At 42.0% G+C, this 25,906-nt stretch overlaps 1 protein-coding gene across 6 annotated transcripts in view; it reads right to left on the bottom strand.

Annotated features, from left to right (window-relative positions):
* The window catches only part of STOX2 (storkhead box 2), a 630,189-nt gene that overhangs the window by 148,075 nt on the left and 456,208 nt on the right, over positions 1–25,906 (bottom strand). The window contains exon 1 of one of the 6 annotated variants that reach the window (XM_086962478.1): positions 3,362–3,461. The exons of the other annotated variants lie outside the window; for them this stretch is intronic. The gene's annotated coding sequence lies outside the window, so the exon portion shown is untranslated. Of the gene's footprint in view, positions 1–3,361; positions 3,462–25,906 lie in introns of those variants that run through there. 6 annotated transcript variants of the gene reach the window in all.

Genomic DNA, 25,906 nt, shown 5'->3' with positions numbered 1-25,906 from the left:
GTCCAAAAACTGTCAGTCATCTAATCATTCATTTTACCAAAGGCACATTAAGCTTTCCATTGGGAAATATAGTTTTGGGTTTAAGTGGTCTTTTTAACAGAGTGAAGCATGACATAAAAACAATGGTGCAGGAAGTAGTAAATGTAAGAGTCTTAACACAGAGCCAATTATCTTTAACTTTTAAAATACAAACATGCCACAATTCAAATATTATCCAAGTTAGAATACCCGACATATGCAAGTGCTGGTAACATACAATCTTACTTATCCAGTGTCTTACCCTAATAAAAAAAGAGAGCACTGCGTTCCATGTATATTTGATAACAAGGCTTTTATTGTTGTATATTCTGCTTTTCTCCCACAGAACTGCCCTACATCCGAGAGAACATATCTCACACGAATATTGCAATGTAGAGATATCCCTTTTCATCCTCTTAATTAGATGCTACCAAAAACAGATAGTTCTAAGAAATCTCACACACTCGCCCACTAGTACAAAGCAGACAGACCTTTTCTCAAATACCTCAAACATAGTTCAGATATGATACATACTTACTCCGCATTTCAAATCCTTTGAGTGCATATTATTTAAATGTTATCCTGAGCACAACAAAGTTCTAACGACATACGGTCCAACGCACAAAGCTATACACTTACGACCAATATTACCCATTTCATTCCTGACAGGAATTTACAAAGGAATTTACAAAGGCATTCTTAGCAGGCGTAAACCCATTTACGTGTGTCGAAATCTCACCCATGAGGACAGAGTTCATTCTCCACATGCATTAATCCCACTCAAGAGGATGGGAAAATGGAGGTTCATGTTGTTGTTAGCCTTAGAAGCTTGTGAACGCCCACAAACAGAGTACAGTTGTCTGCATTCAAAATCTCCTATAATTTTCCTTTCAAACCTGAAAGATGGGAATTTTTCCTCCAGACAAGGCTAGTGTGAATTCCTCCCGGAGTGTGAATAGGCCACCCCCAGATCTGTTTGGGGTTTAGGCGAAAGGGGTTTTCTTCACGTGATAATAAACATATCCACCCCCCAAGCCCTCCTCCCCCCCAAACCCAATCCCACTCCCCCGCTGGTGAAAAACAAAAGTTAGCATTTGCACAGGGAATCCTTTTCCCCCTGTGCATAGTTCTTCACCATGAAGAGCTCGGCATAGTGGAAATAGAAACCTGAAGCCATACTATATTATGTGACCTTCACAGAAGTATTCATGGAAACCCATGCCTGGCACAGATTCCCAAACATAATTCTGTGAACATAGTGAATTCTATGAAATTGGAAAAATTATATCCAAGATGAGGCTTAGCTTTCTACCCGTAATTGTCCTGATTTTCTACACGGATTGAGGCCATAGTTGTCAACGAATTTGTTTATTTATTTATTTATTTATTTACCAACATAACATTATTATCCTACTTATAATATCAACATACATCTTAGAACTATTCTGCGCCAGGTAGTGTAAAGATACTACACCTTAAAACACAGCTGTGCATCAAATCTATGCAATTGGCTAGGAATGCCAAAGTTGTTAACAATCTGCTCAGACTGTAAAATAGACACACATTTACCACAGAGAAACGCCAGAAACAGTTAACTCCTTCTGCACATGCAGCCATACATCCTCGACATACAAAAATACACAACGTTACTGGACACATTTTAGCTTTCACATCAACGAAAAAAAATAAAAAGATTGTTAAATAATACTATTGACAAACCTGCCTTCACTGCCCTAACACAACCAAATACAGTCAAACAATGAAAATCCAAGGACCTTGCGGAAAGGGCGCACAGACTATGACACCGCACACTTCTAGCATTGCAATAGCACTACGGTGCTATTGCAATGCTAGAAGTGTGTGGTGTAAACGGTGATAGCATTAAATAACCTAACAATACTGACTCTTACAAAGTACATTGACAACTCAAAAAGCACAAGCGAAAGATTCCCTTCACATTCCAATGTACTCAATAATATATAATATGGTTGCAATCCTTCATCGTCACCACACCCATATATTCCTTGATGCTGTTGTACTTTGGATTTCTTAGTTGACAAAATCAAGCCCACCAGAAATGCAGTACAGACAACATTGCAGTACCACTGGTCAAAGTCAGTAAAAAAGTAACCAAGAGAAGGGGTGCAGATGATTTGGGGTCGATTTGCAAAAAGGTACCAACATAATTTGAACAATAACACTAATATAATACTAAAAACAGAAAAACAGAGCTTCAGCGAAAACAAGCAAAAAGCCATAGTGCTGCACATGCATTAAAAATGATACAGTACCATTCTTTATTGCAATATTTATGGTTTGTTTGTCTTGGGTAAAGACGCTGAGAGTGAGCTCTCCTGAATTATGGTCCTCTTAAATGAACAGCAGATGCTGGTATATTTCTTGATAAATGCATTGGGAGACCAACATTCAAAGGTGTTTGCTCTAGACAATACAGGTGGCAAATTCAATTTCAGAAAGGCAGGGAAGAAACCCCAAAACTAACCATGCGTAAAACAATTGGAGGAGCTCGTGTCCCAGATTGGGAAGGTGAGGATAGGAGTAGGGACGAGCAAGACAAAGCAGGAGGTTTACATCTCCCCCAAAACACAGAATGACCTATCACACCACATCAGAGCCTCCTTATCTCTTCTTGAATTCCGCAAGAAACTGAAGAGCTGACTTTTTAAATAAATCTCCAGGGAGTCTGCTGCCTACCCAACTGCGAAGCGCCTGGATACCATCAAGGGTTATTGGTGCACTACACAAATATGTATAACATAAGGAGAATGGAAAATGTGCTGATATATGAAAGGGAGGTGGGCTTTTCACTTCTCAATTGCCGTTTTGTTCAAATGCTGCAGGTTTTCAGGTTCTAAAAGGAGTTTTTCAATTCGGAGTTCAAAAACGAAGACTGCATGATAGCTTTCACTGCCTGCTTAAGGGCTTCTAGTTGAGGCTGGTCTACCTGCAGCCTTTCTTGCATTCTAAGAAATAATTATGAGATAAGCAAGCTCATCTGGTGAAAGAATCCTTTAGTGGTGTATTAGGTTTCTTTTTTTGAGTGACATAAATGAGTTTGTAACATGGCATGGGACCTATCCGTAGTATTTTAACGTCAGTTTATTGTGTAAAGGAGAATCTACACTTCCTTCAAGAACCTGAAAAGCACCTTCAGGGGAAAAATTATATTTTCTGATGTGCTCATCGGCCTCACCCTTCTAAGCTGGGTAAGTATGCTGCGGGTCCATAGGAGAACATCAAACACTCCTAAAGTGAACCCTGTAGAAACCAATGTTATCTCAATGAGACATACACAAATGCAAGCAATGCAGTATCTTTTCACCTCTCTCTGATGCCTTGATGTACAACAGCTTCTTCCATTACAAAGATTTGGTGCCCTGCTCGTGCATCTCCCAACATTAAATATGTGGAGGATTAGTTCACATCTGGAAATGGGGAGAGTATTGGAAAGCAGTAAACTTATAGATTCTTGAAAATCACTTGCAACGCAAAGTAAAACGTTATCAACTTGAAAAGAGCAGGCATGGCAACCTCATAACCAAATTAAGACTTCAAGGTCGACTATGAGCAACAGGTGTATTGGGGCCTTCCATGGCTGTCATCAGCCCATTACCAGTCAGGAAATAGGCATAACGAACACCATGCAAAACCATTCACAGTACCTAAGAATGCCAGACAGCAGCAAATTCGGTCAATAAAAAAAACAAAAAAAAAAAACAACTTAATACAATAGCCGCAACAGAGAAAGGTTCCTTAATTATTATTATTATTTTTTAATCAATGATGCCTATGGAGTGTAAATGATTTATTTCAATAACGGAAAAGACCCACGTACTCAGAAAATTAATTTTTATTTTTTATTTAATTGCATTTATTACGCGCAACAGCTACCCACAAAGGGTTTCCCAGCGCGGAGATTTGTAAGGGCAAGCAACACTACGGAATATGAAATTTAGATGTTAAATAGCCAGGTTTTTTAGGCTTTTGCGAAATCTGCCATAGTTATCTTCCATCCGGACTGCAAGAGGCATGAGTCATGACCATTCGACTACAGGATGATATGGCCTTGAAATTCTTTGATTGCACTGGAAAACGATGGTACAAAAATATGTGGATATGTGGTGGGAGTGTGTGCGAGTGTCAAACAGCACAGACAACCAGCTGCTAGGCACATTATGACTAGGATTGCAAATGCATTGCTCATAAAAAGGAATTGTAGGTAGTAAATAAATGGTTTTACTAGAGACAGGCAAACCTCATAGTCATAGTGTTTAGCATGGTCTCATATCCTCAAATCTAATTACACTACAGTCTAGTTACATATTGTAATTTTGAAATTAGTAAAACATGTTAAATGCAGAAAAGGTGGGTGCTTACTTGGGCACCCAGTAATCTCACAGAACTGAAATAGGGGAAATGTATTTAGATTTTTTTTAAAGGCTTTGAAACGCACATATGAGTTTGCAGTAAAATGTTTTAGGTATGTTGAGATTGACATAGTGGACATTAAAGTCCCCAAAATGTTTTTAGGTCTCGCCCTGGAATTCGCATCCGAAGGATGCGTCCAGGGCGGAGACTTATAGTCGGCTGACACGGGGGAATGAGGGACACAAAACTGTGACGAGCGTGGATTGAGCTGTGTGCACGCGCGTCAACATTCACGCATGCGCACATCACAGCCACACGCATACACAGCACTCACGCATGCGCACATACACACGCATACACAGGCACACCCCCGTCACCTACACGCATACACAGAGACCCCTCCACACACACCAGCCCCTCTCCTCTCGGCTCCACACACACGCACACGCATTTACACTTACACAGACACGCAGGCACCCAGACAGGCAACCCCCCCCCCCCGTCACACACACGCATACACACAGACTCCAGGACACATACACATACACACACACATGCACGCTCACACACATACACAGTCCGCCGCCGCGCGCGCGCACACAGATGCCCCCCGCCCCCCCCCCAACAAGGCGACGCCCCACTCACCGGCATCCTCAGTGCAGCGGCTCCCACCGGCAGCAAGACTCTTCTTCCCTTCTTCGGCACCGGGGCGCAGGGTAGGCTCCTGCCTGCTCCGGTGCGCCAAACAATCGCGGCTCTTCCGTGGGAGGCGGGGTAGGCTCCCGCCCTCCTACTTCCGGTTGTCCCGCCCGGCCTGCCTGACTTCCTGTTCGCAGGCCGGCGGAAAACGAAAGCGGGAGTCCGCCGTAATTGCTTACCTTAGGGCAAAGGAGCGTGTGCGCGGCGGTTTCCTTTGCCGCGCGCGTTGATTGGTGAATGCGCAGTGAGTATTTTTTATAAAACTGTAAAATACTTGAATCAAATGCGCATCACGACGTCTGCGCATGTCCGTGACTTGGTATGATACAAGGAGGCAGGAGAGGAGAGTGTGCGAGCGGCCGGTTTCCTTTGCCGTGCATGTTGTTTTGCCAAGCGTGTTGTTCGTTGAGGGTGGAATGCGCAGTGAGTTTTTTATGAGAAAATTATTAGGTACAATTGCACGGACTTGATTCCTGGAGTACACCCTGTCCACGCACAGAGGACTCCTGAGCCGTGGATGGATCTGGTTTCCCAGGCGACCGATGGCCGGGTTGTGTGCCTGGCCCTCTCCATCAAGTCTTCGTCTGATCTGTTTTGATAAGGACGGGTCGGGTGGGTTCGTTGTTATGGGTGATTGATTTTTTTTTTTGTAAGTACATTCCTCCAAGATACAGTGAAACGTTTAGTACTTTGGTATTGCGGGTACATTTTGTCTCTTACCTCGTAGCTTCTAATCTACGGCCTTGTGCTGTTGCAGGAACATATCATTTTGCCATTTTGTTCAGACATTGACCAAGCTTAGCTCCTCTGACATAAACCAGTGCACGCAGAAGAGGTACCCGTTTTATGCCACAAAAGGAACAGTAATGATGAGTGCAGAGTGAGTGCAGAGTGACAGTGAGTGCAGAGTGCATGCAGTGAGTGCAGAGTGACAGTGAGTGCAGAGTGCATGCAGAGTGACAGTGAGTGCAGAGTGACAGTGAGTGCAGAGTGACAGTGAGTGCAGAGTGACAGTGAGTGCAGAGTGAGTGCAGAGTGACAGTGAGTGCAGAGTGCATGCAGTGAGTGCAGAGTGACAGTGAGTGCAGAGTGCATGCAGAGTGACAGTGAGTGCAGAGTGACAGTGAGTGCGGAGTGACAGTGAGTGCAGAGTGCGTGCAGAGTGACAGTGAGTGCAGAGTGAGTGCAGAGTGACAGTGAGTGCAGAGTGACAGTGAGTGCGGAGTGACAGTGAGTGCAAAGTGACAGTGAGTGCAGAGTGACAGTGAGTGCAGAGTGACAGTGAGTGCAGAGTGACATTGAGTGCGGAGTGACAGTGAGTGCGAAGTGACAGTGAGTGCGAAGTGACAGTGAGTGCAGAGTGACAGTGAGTGCAGAGTGACAGTGAGTGCAGAGTGCAGAGTGACAGTGAGTGCAGAGTGACAGTGAGTGCAGAGTGACAGTGAGTGCAGAGTGACAGTGAGTGCGGAGTGACAGTGAGTGCAGAGTGCGTGCAGAGTGACAGTGAGTGCAGAGTGACAGTGAGTGCAGAGTGACAGTGAGTGCAGAGTGACAGTGAGTGCAGAGTGCAGAGTGACAGTGAGTGCAGAGTGACAGTGAGTGCAGAGTGACATTGAGTGCAGAGTGACAGTGAGTGCAGAGTGACAGTGAGTGCAGAGTGACAGTGAGTGCAGAGTGCAGAGTGAGTGCAGAGTGACAGTGAGTGCAGAGTGACAGTGAGTGCAGAGTGACAGTGAGTGCAGAGTGACAGTGAGTGCAGAGTGCGTGCAGAGTGACAGTGAGTGCAGAGTGACAGTGAGTGCAGAGTGACAGTGAGTGCAGAGTGACAGTGAGTGCAGAGTGACAGTGAGTGCAGAGTGACAGTGAGTGCAGAGTGACAGTGAGTGCAGAGTGAGTGCAGAGTGACAGTGAGTGCAGAGTGAGTGCAGAGTGACAGTGAGTGCAGAGTGACAGTGAGTGCAGAGTGACAGTGAGTGCAGAGTGACAGTGAGTGCAGAGTGACAGTGAGTGCAGAGTGCGTGCAGAGTGACAGTGCGTGCAGAGTGACAGTGCGTGCAGAGTGACAGTGAGTGCAGAGTGACAGTGAGTACAGTCACTCAGCACCACCACATTATCAGTCAGAACCACCACAGCATCACTCAGAACCACCACAGCACCACTCAGCACCACCACAGCATCACTCAGCATCACTCAGCACCACCACAGCACCACCATAGCACCACTCAGCACCACCACTGCATCACTCAGCATCACCACAGCCCCATTCAGCACCACCACAGCATCACTCAGCACCACCACAGCACAAATATGTTCTCTCAATGTTTCAAGCTTTATTACAAATGTCACAAAAAGATGTTAATATTTCACTTCTGTTCTTGGATTTTGTTACAATAAAATACACTGAACATAATCTTCACAAAAGTTATTTACAAAAGTTTAAGCTATTGCCATTATAAATTACAATCACTTTTATTAAGTATTAAAAAAAATTAAAAGCCATTGTTATTTGTAATATCAATACATCTAAGTCACGTAAATACAAATGTTGCATTACAAATGCTATAGGTGTCACATTTGCGAAAGTTATAACTATTGGCATTGTAAATGACAAAGCTATTAATTTAGCTATTTTCAAAACGAACACATAAATGAACGTTTGGTGAATTTCCATTAAAATATTTGACTTTTTTACTAAGATATTATTATACTGTTTTATGCAAACAAAATTTAGATACTGCATAAATAACTTTAATAAAACATATTTTATATGAAGCTTTTTATGTAAAAAAAAAAATATAGCATAAAGCAAAAAACAATTGCCATTTACAATGCTAATAGCTCAAACTTAAATAATGCGAGACCTATTGCATTGCAAATGCTTGTTTTATTTGTCCTCAAGGACGAGACATACACCATAGGCTACATTTCAAGTTTGAAGTCTGCTTTTCAGTGCAGCTTATGTGAACGTTTTGTCTTTCAAAGCCAATAGTTCTAGTCTTATCAAGTTAGTCTGGTGGCTATTTTCTTCACTAGTTTTAAAAACAAGCATATGCCACAAAAATTAAATAAAAGGGAAAAAAAGAAAATATCGTTATGTGGTGGCTATATGCTTGTAATAAAGAAAGATATTTCAATTTAAAACTAAACAACTAACCACTGCATCACATTTTAACAAACCGGTATAGGTGCTTCCTCCTAATAGGAGGGTGTACTGAGAACAGGTATAGTTTTAATACACATCATAATATTTTAGCAAAGAAAATGTACAACTGGCTTTACATTACTGTAACATGAAGGCTTAGTTTAAATACACAGGAATAACTTAAAAAGTGAAGAATGGAAAGGAAAAAAGTGTTAGCAAAGTAAAGCATTAGCCGATTACCTCTGGCACTGAAATGCACTTCTTTTCAGATGGATGTGGACATGATCAAATAAAATGCCGTCACTTACAGTGACACATAGCAAGTGACTGAAGTGGGCTGACCCACTGCCCCATTCTCTAGTGAGCAGACAAAACGTGAATGCACCTCACCAGACCACTGGATGATGGACACCAAATAGTACTTGCAGATGCATACTTTCTGATAAAGGGGGCTGGAAACCTCGGATAGGGGTCACGATAGTGCAGTAGCTCGGTTTATGGGAGAAAGGAAGGCCCAAAATGTGTTCATGTGAAAAGAACAGATGAAAAAGAAAGGATACTTTTCGTGACTCAATATTAATAGTCTTTTCAAACAAAAGGATCAAGAAAATTATATGTCATTGTTAATCTCATCAATTCACTGGCATGCAATGTAACATCAACATGAGACACAAGTCATACATATAAATATACTCATAAATTAACTTTTCACAATCATATTGATAATTAATGCAGATTCAATGTTGTGCTTTTCTCGGTTATCATTCATTAAGTGAAACATTACTGAAAGTCAAATAAATATGAAACCAACATGGAATACACTTCCTGTTCCTAAATTTTAAAAACTCCATGTACGTTCAATGTCCTTAATAATTGTATCTGTTCAAAAAAGCCAGGAATAATATCAAGAAGGGACAATAGTAGCCTTGTAGTTCTTCCAGCCGATTAGCCTCCACACAGTCTTTTCTCGCTCAGTGCCCCTGTTGGAAGTGTCAACGCGTTTCAATCACTGTTATTTGTGGGGCCTTCTCAGGACAGGGAACTAGTGTACATAATATAAGATGAAGGATTATGTGTAATAAATCGAAAGAATGGCTTGATAAAAAAACAAATCCTGTTTTATGTAAGCTGAAATGTTGCGGCACTTTATGTCTAAAATAAACAAGAGCAATCGAATTGAACGTTTTTATGGTAAACATAACACCTACGTTTTAATATTAAAAGAGAAACAAGTCCGCTTGAGTTCTTATATTCCAAACTGAAACATTCCTGTCTCAGGTTTAAGCTCTTTATTATGATTGTTTACCTTGATACCGGCATAGACAGGTTCCACTTTTATCCGACGTCCATAAATGATTGCAGGGAGTGCAGAAGACTTTGGATCCCTTGTTACTGTCAAGATTTGCTAAAGAGTGTGGACAAATCTAGGTGCGGTTGCTTTGTCCGGCATCCTTGTTCCCTCTGTATCTGAGCAAAATCGTGGAAAGTAGTCCTCATTGTAGATTTAATAAAGTTGTGTGAGCAGAGAGATACACAAGTGGTACATACATTAATGTCACCTGGCTTGCTCAAGGGCATTGTAGTTCCTACAACAAGACTGCCATTGTTGAGTCTGAGATGACCCCATATTGTAGTGTGACATTTACAAGGGCTGTATTAGGATTGTCAAGTTCAATATTTTGTATTTCGGAACCTTCACTTAGTCCTGTAGTCACGATGTTAAAGTGAAGTATAAGGATTCCACGTTTCCCATGGTAATCCCACTGGTCTCTCAGTGTTTCTTTAAGTGCTGATGCTACAGGTATGTAAGCACTTAGCAGTTGGTTTCCAAGACTTCAATTCTTTTTCAGCGCAAATACAGATTATTTTGGTTTGTATTAAAATATTTGCAAAACTTCCAATTTTGGTAGATGATTTTTAAAACGAATAGTAATTGGGCAAAAGGCTGACGAATAAATTATTTTATCAGTTGCTGTTTTAATTTTTTTGTCCAGAAGGACATCACGAGAAGTGAACTATGCCCTTTTTAATGAGTCCTTAATTAGATGTTTGGTATAATGCATTTGCATGATGGAAGTAATTGGTGTTCTTAGACCAGTTGCGCCAAATTCGCAAGAACTGTCCAAACAGGAAGGTTTCATGTAGGCTTCTTGAGTGAAAACTATGATAACTCAAGGCACTCTTCTTGTCTGTAGGTTTTTGATATAGCCATATGTGTACAGCAGACTGATGGTAGTGCTTTAATATCCAAGAAATGTATGGTTTTTTCCCCCCTTTGGACATATGCAGGAGTTATGTGACAAAGGAAGGCAAAATTATGCGGCAAGAAAAGGGAAATTATGCTGTATAATGCAGCACATTTTGTGATATTTAACACTGTCTGGGCGTAGGTTGCACCTCATTAGTGCAAGTTTTACTCCCATATATATCAATAATGAACAGAAAGCTGACCAGTCAACTTTTGCAAAGAGCCTTCCAATGCGCGGCAACATGTTGCGGTGTTTTTAGTCACTTTTGAACCGTTTGAGCAAGAAACAATTTTGTTAAAGTCTGCAAATCATGCAGTAGATGATGCGTTGACGCAAATGCGGCAAATCCATAACTATGCAAAATGCGACGCAGCCACACAATTGCATAATTCCAGTGGCCCTGGATATGTGCAACTTGATATCTGGTTTGCAGTTGTTTAAACACTAAATGAAGTAGTTCAAATCAACATCGTTACCCATCCATATAAAAAAAAAAATCATCAATGTACCTTTGCAAAATGTTAATGGTATACATACAGAACATCTGATGCATCATCTTGGGGAACGTATGTATAATATAAAGTGTCAACCATTATTAATGCTTGCGTTTTGGGATCAAAGTGTAGGCTTTCAAATTTTTTTATATAAAGTTTGCTGTATCTTGGATTTAAGACATGAGTGACTTGAAAAATGGACATAAGAAGGTACCAACATACTTTAATATAGGTTCCAAAAGAGAACTGCCTCTGGAAGCAAACTTTCTTCTAGGTGGACTTTCAAGTTCTTATAAATTTTTGTCAGGTGACAAAAATACAGGAACGAGTTTCTTTATTTTGGGGAGAGAAGACAAAACTAGTGAAAAAATCAGATCCAAGTTTGGAAGGCTGGGGCGCGAGATGTGGTTAGTTGTCTGCAGGACAACTTTGGTCTCCCTCGGAAGGACTTCAGAGAGCTATGGATGTGACTAACAGGGAATATCAAATGGAAGGATTAAGCTTTATCATTGAAAAAAGAAAACGGCAACAGTAAACTTTGTATGGTAAAATGTTTGAAAGAATATGAAAAGCGAACTGAGAGTCTGAAAGGTCTTGGTGTGTCTCAATTACTTTGTAATTGAAACAGCCACTTAGGCCTGTATGTTCTCCAACCTAGACTTGATGTGTGAAGGAGGCCATGAAACAAGCAGGGGTGAATGTAAGATGCTTTAGTCCACATTTTATAAGCGGGCATCAGCTTCAGAAGCTTTTTTGTTGGGGGGGGGGGGGGGGGTTGCAGGATATGCTCGGAAGTTGCTATTTCAGACCTGGGGATAGCGCGATTGATAGTCTGTTGACAAGGCTTTGATCTTGCATAAGGTTAGCATCCGGGTCTTGACACAAAATGCAGATTTGCATCAGTATGGTGAACAGAAAATCTGGATATTCTTAAAGACATATCCCAACCAGAGATTTTGCCCTCCCTCATATGTATTGCTTATTGGTTTATAGAAGGTTCAGGACATGTGGACCATCGGAGGTAGGATTTGGAGATGAGACAGACATTCATAGTATGGATTTACACCATTCAAATGTATTCAAGATTATAAAGCATGAATTAAATTTGGTGTTTGTTATCTTGCTTGCAGCACTGTAGGAAAAAAAGTTGGCTGCTGGTTCTGACTATTTATATTCACTTTTAGAATTTTTGAGAGTTGCAATTTCTTGCTTTTGTTGTTCTGGGTGCAATAAAGGACATTGCATAATCTTGGTCTTCGTGTCTTTAATGAAATTCACATTTTCTCTTTCCTTTGCTGATAAAAATATACATTTGCATCTAAGAAAACGAAGCAAAGCAAGAGAATGCTATTTTACCAGGATAAGAGTTTGCTCAAATATATAAACTAGAGCTCAGGTGTACCACTTCCACAATAGATATTTTGACAACTACATTGTGATAAGTTTGTTCTTCCCCTTTAATCCGTTTGGATTTGTCACTTTTTGAACTAACTGGATTTTGAACGTCTGCTGTAAATCTCAATACCCAACTTTCACTCACTGTAAGCTCCGTTATAATGGCTTAGGAGTGCTAACCACCAGAGTCTGCATTTTAAGATAAGTTCAGTTGCTGTACAGCCAGAGTAAAAAGCTCTGGGTTGGTTGCACGTGCAAATGTGTGCACACATGAGAGAGAAACATGTGAAACTACTAACTCAGGATGGTAGCTGCCCAGAAGCAGTCTGTCTCAGACCGAACTCTTCAGTGACTGGTTGTGCCCAGTGCAGGTCTTATAATATGAGTGGGCAAAAATAGTGTGAGTATGTACATCTGGAGCACTACACTGGATTTATATAGCGTTCTTACTGTACCCTAGGGGCAAAATCTGCATCAAAGTACAATTTTTCAATGGGGACGAGACCAACGCACCAATCCTATGGCAAATCAGGATTCAGAATGCAGGTTTGATATTAATTTCCCGATATACGCACTCTTTTTGTCAGGTTAAGATTCCTCATTTTCTCTGACTCAACTCCTAATAATATACAGGACAGGCTTTGAATCACCCTACTGAGCCACGTTAGATACTCTGCTGCCCAGCTGGAGGATCAAGGGCCTCTATACCATAGGTCCATTTGCCAGCAATTAGTTCTACTCCTGGGAGAGGAGAGGGTGGGTACGGAAACAGCATGTGCTAATTACTGTATTGCATTTGGCTTGGGATGACTTAACCCCACTGAAACAAAGGAGTGCAAGAGAAACCTCTGAAGCTAGTCACAGGAGAAGCTACGCATTGAAGTTTGGGATGAAAGGATCCAGGCAGCTGTGAAGTTGGGGACATGAATTAGATTCTCAAAGAAGGCCGTTCAGCAGTCTATTGACAGCACCATCTTAAAATGCCCCAAATGCTGTTCTTGAGAGTTGGGGCAGGTGTGGAGTGATGATGGGCAGAGGTGGCCAGCTTTGAAAACGTTCCATGACCCCCTTAAAAACCCATGCAAAAGAGAGACTTTTGACAACAGTCTTGACCTGGGGGAGCAACAAAAGAGAAATTCCCAACTGGACGAGAGAAGACACCTGACCCCTACTTCAAGGACGTTTGTCTTTGGCTGGCATCCAGGACTAGGACTAGTTTCTCCAGGGCCAGTAGCACTGGCCGCTCTACATCTTCTGGAGACAGTAGAAGGATGGACTTTCTGGAAGGGAGCCTGAAGGGTTTCCCTGAATTTTCTGAGGAATAGACCTACCGAGATGCAAACTCCAGAAGGAGAAGGACTGGGACTCCTGCTGACATTCAGGTACCTCGCAAGCATCTAGGCAGCCATAAGACCTGGGGAGTACACACAGTGAGGCTGTGTCTTGGAGGTCCTCGGGGTGCTGCTGAGGCCTTCATCAGCAGCACAGGCGATGTTCTCCAACGAGTAGCTTGTGAGCTACTGTTAGCTCTCCAGCTACATGAAAGTAACACTCCTGTGTGTAGTCAATCCCTACTAAATTAGAAGCTATTGCTTAGCTGAAATAAATAATGTGTAGCAAAATTGAGTGTGTATTTGAGACGAAAATGTGTTTATTTTCAGAACTTATGAGCTTATATTTTAAGATAAATGGCTGAATTTCCAAAATACATTTAAGGTGTTATTTGAGAGACAAATGTGGCACTGAGGAGATTATTTACCAATGTTACACCTTGTTAATAGAGGCATTGCAGCTATGGCTTACCCATGTGGAGAAATTTCAGACTGACAGAGCTTTTTTTTACTTTACTGCTTGCAACCATGCCTGATGCAACGAGATCACTGGTAGTAAACTGCTAGACACCTTGCATATAGTGGCTACTATTAAAATGCTAATAATATTAGTAGCTCTCAAGGATTTTCGTTAAACATAAGTAGCACTCATTACAGAAAACGTTGGAAACCCCTGAATAGATCAACCAATGTATAGTATTGTCATGTAATGTATACTCCACACAATGAGTATGTAAGTAACGCTTTATTTGCAACTCTGCATCTCACTTCTCCAAGTTATCTTCATGAAAAAAATCTTCAACCGTCTACACTTAGAACTTCCTCCCACATTAATTCTTTGTTCCACCCGGTGATGTAGGATACATTCCAAACATGGAATGCATCAACACCACACATCTTCCCCCTATATGAGATAATATAACAACATGAAACATCTATATATCTATATATATCTATATCTATCTATCTATCTATCTATCTATCTATATGCAACAAAACCCTTCTTCGCTCGAAAGAAAGCAGAGGCCACAGAGGGGAACACCAACGAAGCTGTTTATTTACAGGATATGGCGAATGCATTTCGGCATGTTTGTGCCTTCCTCAGCGCCCAATCAGTTCGAACCCTGTCCTTAGCGCAAATGTGTGTCCTGCCACTTATTTGGAGATCCAAACAAGCTCCATCCCCAACGACGATGTCAGCACACCTGTTGCTAGTCCCGTGATCTTCCATGGACTGCAAGACCCAGAATGCCTTTTGAAGCTCCCAGGTAAGTTTGTGACTTACTATACACATATTTATGACAGCATATAATCCTTGAGTCTGCGAGGAGTATGAATGACTCTACCCATTCTTCCTAATCTTCTAGAGTCCATTCCTGCTTGTTCCAACATCTCTGTAGTATCTTGCTCACCCAATGTTTCTTCACTTTCTTCCACACCTACTTCACCTTCTACTTCATCCTCCCACAACCAATCATCAAACATTGCTTTAGTTTCCTCCATATCCTCCTCCTGTGCCTTTTGAATATTTTTGCATTTTGCCATGCGACTCATATGCCATACACGATCATCACTCAGTCTTGCTGAATTTTTTTAACATTCCACTACTTTAAGTGGTTTGGAAAATACACTTTCTCCCTTAGCCACCTTTCCCCAATTTTTAGTTTTAACCCAATCACCCACCTTGAGCTCCTCCATCTTTGTCACATTCTTTGTGTCAAAATTCTTTTTGTACACTATTTGTGCCTTGATATTGTTTTCTTTTACCTTCTCAGGTGACCACTCAATATGCTTAGTACTATTCATCCATCCTATATTATCCCTTGTGAAAGGTTCTCTTCCCCTCATTAGTACAAACGGACTTAGACCTCTGAGAGATGGTGTTCACCGGTAACCCCATAACCTTTTCATCTCTATTTCCCAATTCTTCTTGTTTTGACAAGCAATTTGAACAGTGCCCTTAATGACACGATTAAATCGCTCTACCGCACCATTTCCTGAAGGATGGTATACAGATGTCTTAGCATGAATAATGCCATTCCTCTTCAAAAACTCTTCCACCTTGATTGCCGTAAAATGTGTGCCATTATCACTTATTATTCTCTTTGGCAAACCTTCTTTTAAAAATACATCACTTAAAAATGTAATTACAGTGTCTGCATCAGCCTTCTCCACAATTTCCAACTCAACCCATTTACTGAAATAATCAATTAATTCAATGATAAAGTTACTTCCTCCATCCTTCGTTTGTACAGGACCTACAAAATCTATTGCAATTAAGTCCCAAACCATTTCTGGACACTGCACCGGTGATAATTGTGGTTTCATAGTTTTCAGATTCTTATCAGAATTTGCACACTCCCTACACTCTCTTACAACCCTTTCCACCTCAATATCTACTCCTGGCCACCAATATGAACCTTTAACTCTTTTTTTGGTTCTCACAATCCCAAAATGTCCTTCATGACACAATTCTATTATTCTTTTCCTCAAAGTTGTTGGTGGTATGATTTTTCCTCCTCTGCTTACAAATCCTGATTCAACACTTTACTCACTTCTTACTTCCCAATAACTTCTTTCTTCTACAATTTCTGGTTTCTTCTCTCCCCATCCTTCTAAAATCTTTCCTTTAATCTTTACCATGAATTCATCTTTTCCATATTCAGAAATCCACTCTTCTCTTTCTATAGATTTTAAACTTTCGTCATCAACCACAGCAATTTGATAATCATCCCAACTACTCTTTGGCACCTCTTATCGCTAAAGGAATTCTGCTCAAACAATCCGCAATTCTATTCTGTATTCGTGGTACATATTTTATCCTATAGTTATAATCCTGCAATCTCATCGAAAGTCTGGCTATTCTTGCTGATGCTTTCACCATTCCTCCCATAGTTAACAAATTCACCAAAGGCTTATGATCTGTTCTCATATCAAACTAATTTCCCCACAAAAACACCCTAAAATGTTCCATTCCCCACACACATCCAAGAGTCTCTCTTTCAATTACTGAATACAATTCTTCAGTAGATGTTTGACGCAAAACCAATAACAACTTCCTTGTTCCCTCTCTCATTTTGTGTCAACACTGCACCCAAACCTTTTCCGCTAGCATCAACAGTTAAAGTACTCCTCAAATCTTGATCAAATCCCTTAATAGGTGTAGCATTACAAATATCTCTTTTCAAAGTAGTAAATCCCTCTTCACACTTAGCATCCCACTCAAACTTGCTCCTTTGTTTAAGTAACTGTCTTAAGTCATACGACTTCTCTGCGAAATTACGTACAAATGTGGAATAGTACTCTGAGAGTCCTAAAAATTAACGCAACTCCTCCTTATTTTTCGGTTCTGGTGCATCTCTAACAGCTTCAATCAGTTCCTTCTTTGGAGAGATACCATCTATCCCAATGTTGTGACCCATATATGCCACTTTTCTTTTTTCAAATTTACATTTTCCATACTCAGCTGTCAATCCTTTTACTTTGAGAATATTAAACACTTGTTCCAATCTCCGGTCATGTACTTTCTTGTTTTCCCCCATTATTAAAATGTCATCATGGAAGTACAAAACTCCTTTTGTGTCTTTCAAAATTTCGCCCATCAATCTCTGAAAGACTGCCGTCGCAGAAGCCAGTCCGAACGGCATCCTAACATACTGGAAATATCCAAAAGGAGTTATAAATTATGTTATTTTCCTGCTCGCCTTGTGTAATTGTACCTGATGGTACGCAGATGATAAATCCACAGTGGAGAACCATTTCATCCCCTTAGTTTTTGCCAACAATTCATTTATCCTAGGTAAAGGATCATTATCTACTTGAATCTCCTTGTTCACACCCATCAAATCCACACACAACCTGATTTTTCCATTCGACTTTCGTGCTACTACAATCGGAGACATCCAATCCGACGATTCAATCCGTCCAATCACTCCTGCTGTTTCCAATCTAATTAATTCCTTCTCTAATTCATCCCTCACTGCAAAAGGAAAATTTCTCACTTTAAAATTTACTTATACGGCATTCTCCTTAAGCTTTATTCTATGTTTAAATCCTTTTAACATACCTATCTTCCCAGAGAATACATCTTTAAAATCTTCTCTTATTTTTTTACCTAAATCTTCATCATCATCATTTAACACTAATACTTGTTCCTTCCCATTAGGATTTAAAATTATAATAAGTTTTCCTTGATCTCTCCAACCTAACACACTAGGTCCATACTCAGCCACATACATTCTTCTATCAGCTTTCCTTCCTTTAAATTCAAACGTTACACCCCTGCATCCCACCATCAGAATGCTCTCACCAGTGAAACTCTTAGGCTTAAAATCACTCTTTTTAAGTTCTCCTCCAATCTCATTTACAAATTTCTCATTATCCATGTCCAAATTCACAATCGTGTACGGCGACCCTGAGTCAGCTACTAACGTCACTTCCACTCCAGCAACTACAATCTCACATTTGGGTTTGCTTCTTCCTTCACTTTTTGTATCTAAAATAACATCTTCCACCATGAAAATTACATCATCATCATCATCAGAACGTTCTTCCTCACATTCTTCTTCTTCCTCTTTTCCAGTAACATACTTTACTTTCGTTGTCCTATCCTACCTATAACAGACTAGTGAATAGTGTCCAATTAATCCACAATTAGTGCACTGTTGGTCTCTAGCTCTACAAGCTCTACTATTTGCCAAATGAGTAGAACTTTCACATCTGTAACACACTAGATTCGCTTGACCTTCCCTCTTATATTCTGTTTAACTGAAAATGTTGTCTTTCTGTCTCCTTTCCACTCCTTTAATTTCTCTTTATCCGTATTCTTGTTGTTCCCCTTTGTTATTTTTTTTACAACGCAGACTTCCTCTTTCTCTTTCTCCAGGGCTGCTTTTGCACATCTCACAGATACCTCTGCTTTCCTCACCACAGCAAGTACTTTGCTTAATGTACCATCCCCATAGTCCAAAGTCTTTCCTGTACTCTCTTATTATTCGTCAACATAATGATTTGGTCTCTTATTAATTCTTCTTCTATTTTCCAAACCTACATTTCTCTGCCATTTTTTTCAAGACACTCAAATAATCATTTATTTTCTCATTTTGTTCTTGCTTTCTTCTGAAAAATGTGTATCTATCAATAGCTACACAAATAGTAGGTGCATAGTATTTTTCTAGATCCTCTAAGGCATTTGCATAAACGTCCACTTCATCTTCACCTCTTTCCTTCTTTTGCATCTGTTGATATTGCCTAATACCTTCCGGTCCTAAAGAGTGTAATATTCCTTTCTTTATTTCGGGTGTCATATTCTCATTGTTTATAGTGACCATATAATTTATAACCCACGCTTTCCATTCCTGCCATTTAATGCGTAGTTCACCTGGTTCCACTAAAAATGGTATAGGCGGTGTTAAAGTAAATGTTTGCGCTGCACACATTTTACTTACTTATTTCCTTTATACACTGTTATTTTTATTATTTTCTTTGATCGTATAATGAATATTTCCACTATTGTCCATAAATGTCTCCAAATCCAACAAAATAAACACTCAACATTATGTTCCTTTTTTTTAAACTTCACAACGTTGTTCAAATATTTATTTTTTTACTCTTATATTTGCCTTTGCTTCAATATAACTGTTCAATATTTATTTTTTTATACATGCGCATTTTTCCTGTAGCGCGTTGAACTCACCATGTTTCCCCGATAATTTTCTCTTTTCCCAACTGCCTCCACCTTCCGGTGATCTTCTTTCGCGTTCTTCGCAATTCAAGAACGACACTTTTGTTGATTTAAGCTGCTATTGCGCTATACGCAAAATCCCCAATTCAACATGGCCGCCAACGTCCTTCGTCAACACGTTGTGCGTCACGCTGTGGATTAGTAAGTTTTCCCTATTTTTTTTTAACCACTCCACACACAGCGCTCGAATTCTCCACTACGTGTCATGACCGTGCCTGACTCGCGCAGTCTTCTCGCGCTCCTCACGTGTTTCCGACCCAACGGTAATTTCCTTTTTTTTTCACTTTAAATTACAATGCTTTCTCCACCATAAGCTTGTTCCCTATTTACTCCGCTTTAAAAAAGCTCACCTCACCTTGTATCTGAAACGGTCTCTTTTACTTTGTCCTCAATATCATTTAATACGCCATACACGCTTCTTTGTCCTGCGTGGGTCCTCGCAGAGTTGCTCCTCTGTCGCCAATTTGTAATGTATACTCCACCACAATGAGTATGTAAGTAACGCTTTATTTGCAACTCTGCATCTCACTGCTCCAAGTTATCTTCATGAAAATCTTCTTCAACTGTCTGCACTTAGAACTCCCTCCCACACTAATTCAATGTTCCACCCGGTGATGTAGGATACATTCCAAACATGGAATGCATCAACACCACATGTCAATTGATAACAAACAAACCTAGTGTGCAGAGGATACAAATCACTGCATTTAAAGAACCTGGTCACAAACTTCTACACCCATCATCATGAACAATGATTATCAAGCAATGAAGAAACACCTATTGAAATCTAGACCATTCTTATATCTTCTTGGTGAAGGAGCTGTATAATTAGCCATTGCATCATTGGTGAATAATTGGAATGTATGCCCTGAAACAGGGTAGATGAAAAAAAGATATGCATAATTGAAATTTTAAAAGTAAACCAAGGAGGATCTGTTCTCATTGTTTTGTTTGGTATTTTGGCAAAGAAAATAAAATTGTAAAGCCAACAGCCCCTCACACTGGCTGCCAGCCTTTTTGCTTGATCAATGTTGGTTTTGTCAAGGTCTGTGTAATTCCTTATTGTTAAGAAAGCTTCGGGGGCCATGTCAATCTACAAAGAAACACATAGCATAAAAGCAAAAATATTTACTAGGCCTCTAAACACACACATTGCTATAGTCAGAGCTGGCACTGAAGGGAATTTCTTTGTGAATGTACCCCTTGTGAGAGGGCAGAACAGCATCACTCACAGAAGGACCCACCACCCCATGATGTATGTCGGGTGTGGAAGAAAAATATGGATGACACAAAAAGATAAAAATGGATGAAGATGGCTGGCTGAAAGCAACCAAGCAAGAGCATTATCCATTTCATTTTAGTAAATTCAAAAGGTTTTGGCTGAAGCCTCGCCTAACAATGGCCCTCATACGTACAGACGTTGGGGAAAGATATACACACATTTGAACTCTTGCTTGAATGTCAAAACAGTCATTTCAAAACTATACTTCAATATCGGTCAGACTTTCTGTTCATCAAATAGGCACGGGCTGAAGTACAAATGTATTTGCTAACAAAAACACTGTACTCCCTTTTAATAACAAATATAATAACAATACGAGTTACTAAAATGCAACCTGTAAATAATAAATTTGCTAGATGGTGGATGAATTTTCTAAAAACTTAATTTCACAATTCGTGTTACATAGCACATTTGGCAACTTAAAATTGGTCGGCCTAATTCAGTGGTGTGACTCAAATAAGCTATTGCTCTAGTCCAGGCATACCATGCCCTTCTCCAGATAAGGCCTAGAAAGACAATGCAGATATTAGGGGGGTTGGCATTGGAGGTACATTTCTCTCTACCCTGAAGAACACTGCTGTGTCACACAAACTGAGGGAAATTACTACTTCATGAGTGACAGACTGAATAGTACAAAACACAAGCATTTACAATGCAATAGGTCTCGCAGCATTAAAGTTTGAGTTATTGGCATTGTGTATGACAATGCCAATAGCTATAACATTTGCAAATGTGACACCTATAGCATTTGTAATGCAATACGAGTTGTATTTACATGACTTAGATGTATTGATATTACAAATAACAATGGCTTTTCATTTTTTTAATACTTAAATAAAAGTTATTGTAATTGAGTTGGTGGAAGGGTGAAGTGGGTCGTGTCCCCGAGTGATGTGGTGGTGTCCCGAGTGATGTGGTGGTGTCCCCGAGTAATGCCCCCCGAGTGATGTGGTGGTGTCCCCGAGTGATGTGGTGGTGTCCACGAGTGAAGTGGTGGTGTCCCCAAGTGATGTGGTGGTGTCCCCGAGTGATGTGGTGGTGTCCCCGAGTGATGTGGCGGTGTTTCCGAGTGATGTGGTGGTGTCCCCAGAGTGATGTGGTGGTGTCCCTGAGTGATGTGGTGGTGTCCCTGAGTGATGTGGTGGTGTCCCTGAGTGATGTGGTGGTGTCCCCGAGTGATGTGGTGGTGTCCCTGAGTGATGTGGTGGTGTCCCTGAGTGATGTGGTGGTGTCCCCGAGTGATGTGGTGGTGTCCCAGAGTGATGTGGTGGTGTCCCAGAGTGATGTGGTGGTGCCCCCAGAGTGGTGTGGTGGTGCCCCCAGAGTGATGTGGTGGTGCCCCCAGAGTGATGTGGTGGTGTCCCCAGAGTGATGTGGTGGTGTCCCAGAGTGATGTGGTGGTGCCCCCAGAGTGGTGTGGTGGTGCCCCCAGAGTGATGTGGTGGTGTCCCCAGAGTGATGTGGTGGTGCCCCCAGAGTGATGTGGTGGTGCCCCCAGAGTGATGTGGTGGTGCCCCCAGAGTGATGTGGTGGTGCCCCCAGAGTGATGTGGTGGTGCCCCCAGAGTGATGTGGTGGTGCCCCCAGAGTGATGTGGTGGTGCCCCCAGAGTGATGTGGTGGTGCCCCCAGAGTGATGTGGTGGTGCCCCCAGAGTGATGTGGTGGTGCCCCCTGAGTGATGTGGCGGTGCCCCCTGAGTGATGTGGTGCATGGCAGTGGTGGTGTCTGTGTGTGCATGGCAGTGGTGGTGTCCGTGTGTGCATGGCAGTGGTGGTGTCCGTGTGTGCATGGCAGTGGTGGTGTCCGTGTGTGCATGGCAGTGGTGGTGTCCGTGTGTGCATGGCAGTGGTGGTGTCCGTGTGTGCATGGCAGTGGTGGTGTCCGTGTGTGCATGGCAGTGGTGGTGTCCGTGTGTGCATGGCAGTGGTGGTGTCCGTGTGTGCATGGCAGTGGTGGTGTCCGTGTGTGCATGGCAGTGGTGGAGTCCGTGTGTGCATGGCAGTGGTGGTGTCCGTGTGTGCATGGCAGTGGTGGTGTCCGTGTGTGCATGGCAGTGGTGGTGTCCGTGTGTGCATGGCAGTGGTGGTGTCTGTGTGTGCATGGCAGTGGTGGTGTCCGTGTGTGCATGGCAGTGGCGGTGTCCGTGTGTGCATGGCAGTGGCGGTGTCCGTGTGTGCATGGCAGTGGTGGTGTCCGTGTGTGCATGGCAGTGGTGGTGTCCGTGTGTGCATGGCAGTGGTGGTGTCCGTGTGTGCATGGCAGTGGTGGTGTCGTGTAGTGTAGTGGTGTAGTGAGCCCCTAACTGCATAGGGTCGGTGGAGATGAGAGTAGGTTTGTGGAGGAGGAGGATAGCAACTTCAATATTTCGAGACTAAATGTACAAATCTTTATTAAACAAAATGTATAACTCTTAATGTACAAACACGTTGCCTTCCAGGCTGAGCCAGGTGTGAGGAAAGGCCACAAATAGCTCAGAAATCAGAATTCTTCCATAAAACATAATTCACATTAAATCTAACCAACCAAAATTATCAATAAAAAAATTAGCATTTTTTCAGAGAAATTTGGCACTATAGCTATTGACTAATATTGCTCAGATCACATACTAAATATATATATATTTTTTTTTTTAAAGGACCGCCAGAGAATAACATCTATTAGAAATTATTAGAACTGAATAAAGAACAAAATGATGCATCCATCCATCGACTATTTTAAAATCATGGACACATTTTTACTCAAAGGTGATGAAGAACCCGAAACACACAAACTATACACTCAAACATACTGGGAAAAAACAAATGTAGCAACAGTACCACAAAGCTCTCAACACATACAACAAAAGCAAGCTAGACGATTTAACTTACCAAAATAAAAATCATGAACGCAAGAAAAACAGCCTCACATCACATTCAGAACAACACAAAAGGTCTACCAGATGAAACCTCCCACAAAGCCAAATGTATCACTCCTCAATAAGTGATGCCTTTACCAACAGTGCTTGTAAATACATCCCGACATATTACCACAACAGCATCCAGTAATCCACCAATGTGCCTTAATTTCACAACTAAACAAACTATTTAGAATTCAGCCACTGACTTCAAAGAAAACGAAAACGGGAAGGGTGTGGGGGGGGTGATAGATATAGATAGATATGCATATATCCACAGCCCGAGTCCGGAATAACAGCATTATTATCAATAGTGCAGACAGGAGAAGTGATGGCCTTGAAGAGGTTCGACAAACTGCCTTTTTCAAACGTGAAGCATCACTTGTGCCGTGTCCCAGGTGATTTAAATAACATACAAGTCACATGCCTGCAAGCCACACTACAATTCAGATAATGCACCTCAAGTGTGCAGCGCATTGTCTGTATTGTCCCAGTGATGTTTTGTAACATTGCACACTCCAGCATGGTTTTAAACGTTAAGTACGGCTTGCCAGGAAGAACTGGTGCACCAAAAAGGCTCCTTACTGTGCCCACACAATCTCAAATGTGCGCAGTGTAAGGATCCTGCCAAGGGAAGGAGGTATCAACCTCCCTCGGCTTTCTTTCTCACATCCTGCCACAACTGTCGCCGGTAAATCCAAAAGCTTGCGGCGGGGCGAGTGGGTCATGCCCCCTCGTTAAACAATCCAAATCAACCGCTGTAGTCGGGGCCCCCAACCCTGCAGGGCGGCCGTGGCTACGGGAGACAGCACTTCCCATTATTGGCAATGCAGCAATATAGCAACCCCTCCCCCCTCACACTCTAGGGCCACATTTGCTTTACCAAAGTCTGTGAGGAGTGGCACCAGCTTAGAGACACTAGGAGCGGAATGGCCCGAGAAACTATGACAAGGGCAGCCGGTGTTTTGTTGGAGATAAGGAAGTTCCAATAGCTGACAAAATGGCCAGACCAACCCCTACTACAGGAGGCTGCTATTAAAATGCCCCCGGAATCCCGCTGCGGCCGCCCCGGAAGTCAGGCACGGTCGCCTGTGACGGGGGTGGGGCCACGTCCAGACCGGAAGAGGAGGCAGGCGGAGTCAATGCGTCTCGCGGCCCGGGGCTCCTGTGAGCGGTGTAGAGCCCCGGGGCCGCGCCAGCAGGAGGTTGGGCGCCGCGTGCTGAGAGCAGAGTCCCCGACATTGGCCAGGTAAGTTCCAAAAGGCTGGGGGGGACTTGGTGCACTTGTGTGTGTATGCTCATGTGTGTATGTATGTGTGCGACGGTGACGGCGGGGGAGGGGGGCCTCGGTGCACTTGTGTGTGTGTGCGCGCGTGTGTGTATATGTGAGGGGGGGTGTCTCTGTATGTATGTATGTGCGTGCGTGCATGGGCGCTTGTGTGTGTGTCTGTGTGTATGCGCATACGTGTGGGGTGCTTGAGCTTCCTAGGAGACAGCGCCTGGCCACAGCGCGCGTTCCAGTTTCAAATCGCCTCCAAGGCGATGCGCGCGGCCGGCACTGTCTCCTGGGAAGCAAGCACAGTCGGCAACAAAAGATCTCTGGCGAGACACAGCGCTAATGCGCTGTGTTTTCGCTACGAGACCTAAAAAACAACCCAACAGCATGGTGCATACGCCATCTATAAACTGATGACAAAAAAAAACATTTTCAATTTCTCTAATGTGAAAGTAAATGCAAGGAGACAGTTTGGAGTTACCAGAATACACGACACTGGTGATGCTTAAAGCTCTTCATAAAAACTATATACTACACAACGAGGGAGGGTTCTTCGCACAAACCCTTAAACTAGCAGGGGTAGAGTACCGAGCAGCTTGCTTGATTAATGTTTTCCTTATGCATGAATGGAAGGTATAGAGCTGTAAAGATCACCAAATCTTGTATCTTACGTTGTTCTGGATTTTCACAGACCAGTTGATCAAGCCCTTTAGGTTCAAGTGAGCTAAACCAGGGCTAATACTATCTAAATGCATTATTTGGCTAAGAAAATCCCTTAACTGGAAACGTAGTGTCCTAGTGGCACAGGTTCCTCGATGAACCTAGTCATGAGATGCAACCATGTATTCTATTCTGATTACCACATAATTCAAGTTTACTAATCTAGATGTGAGTAGAGGCCAAGCTTAGATAGCAGTTTTACTTCAAGTGTTAGAGAAAAATGGCGTCCTATTAAACAGGTAGGTTAATATGCCTAGGGAAACCTCAAAGAAAGA

This window comes from Lissotriton vulgaris, chromosome 3_1 (genome assembly GCF_964263255.1).
Source record: "Lissotriton vulgaris chromosome 3_1, aLisVul1.2, whole genome shotgun sequence".
Lineage (NCBI taxonomy): Eukaryota > Metazoa > Chordata > Amphibia > Caudata > Salamandridae > Lissotriton > Lissotriton vulgaris.
Note: the sequence above shows the minus strand (reverse complement) of the source record. Positions and strands in the feature narration are given on the sequence as shown.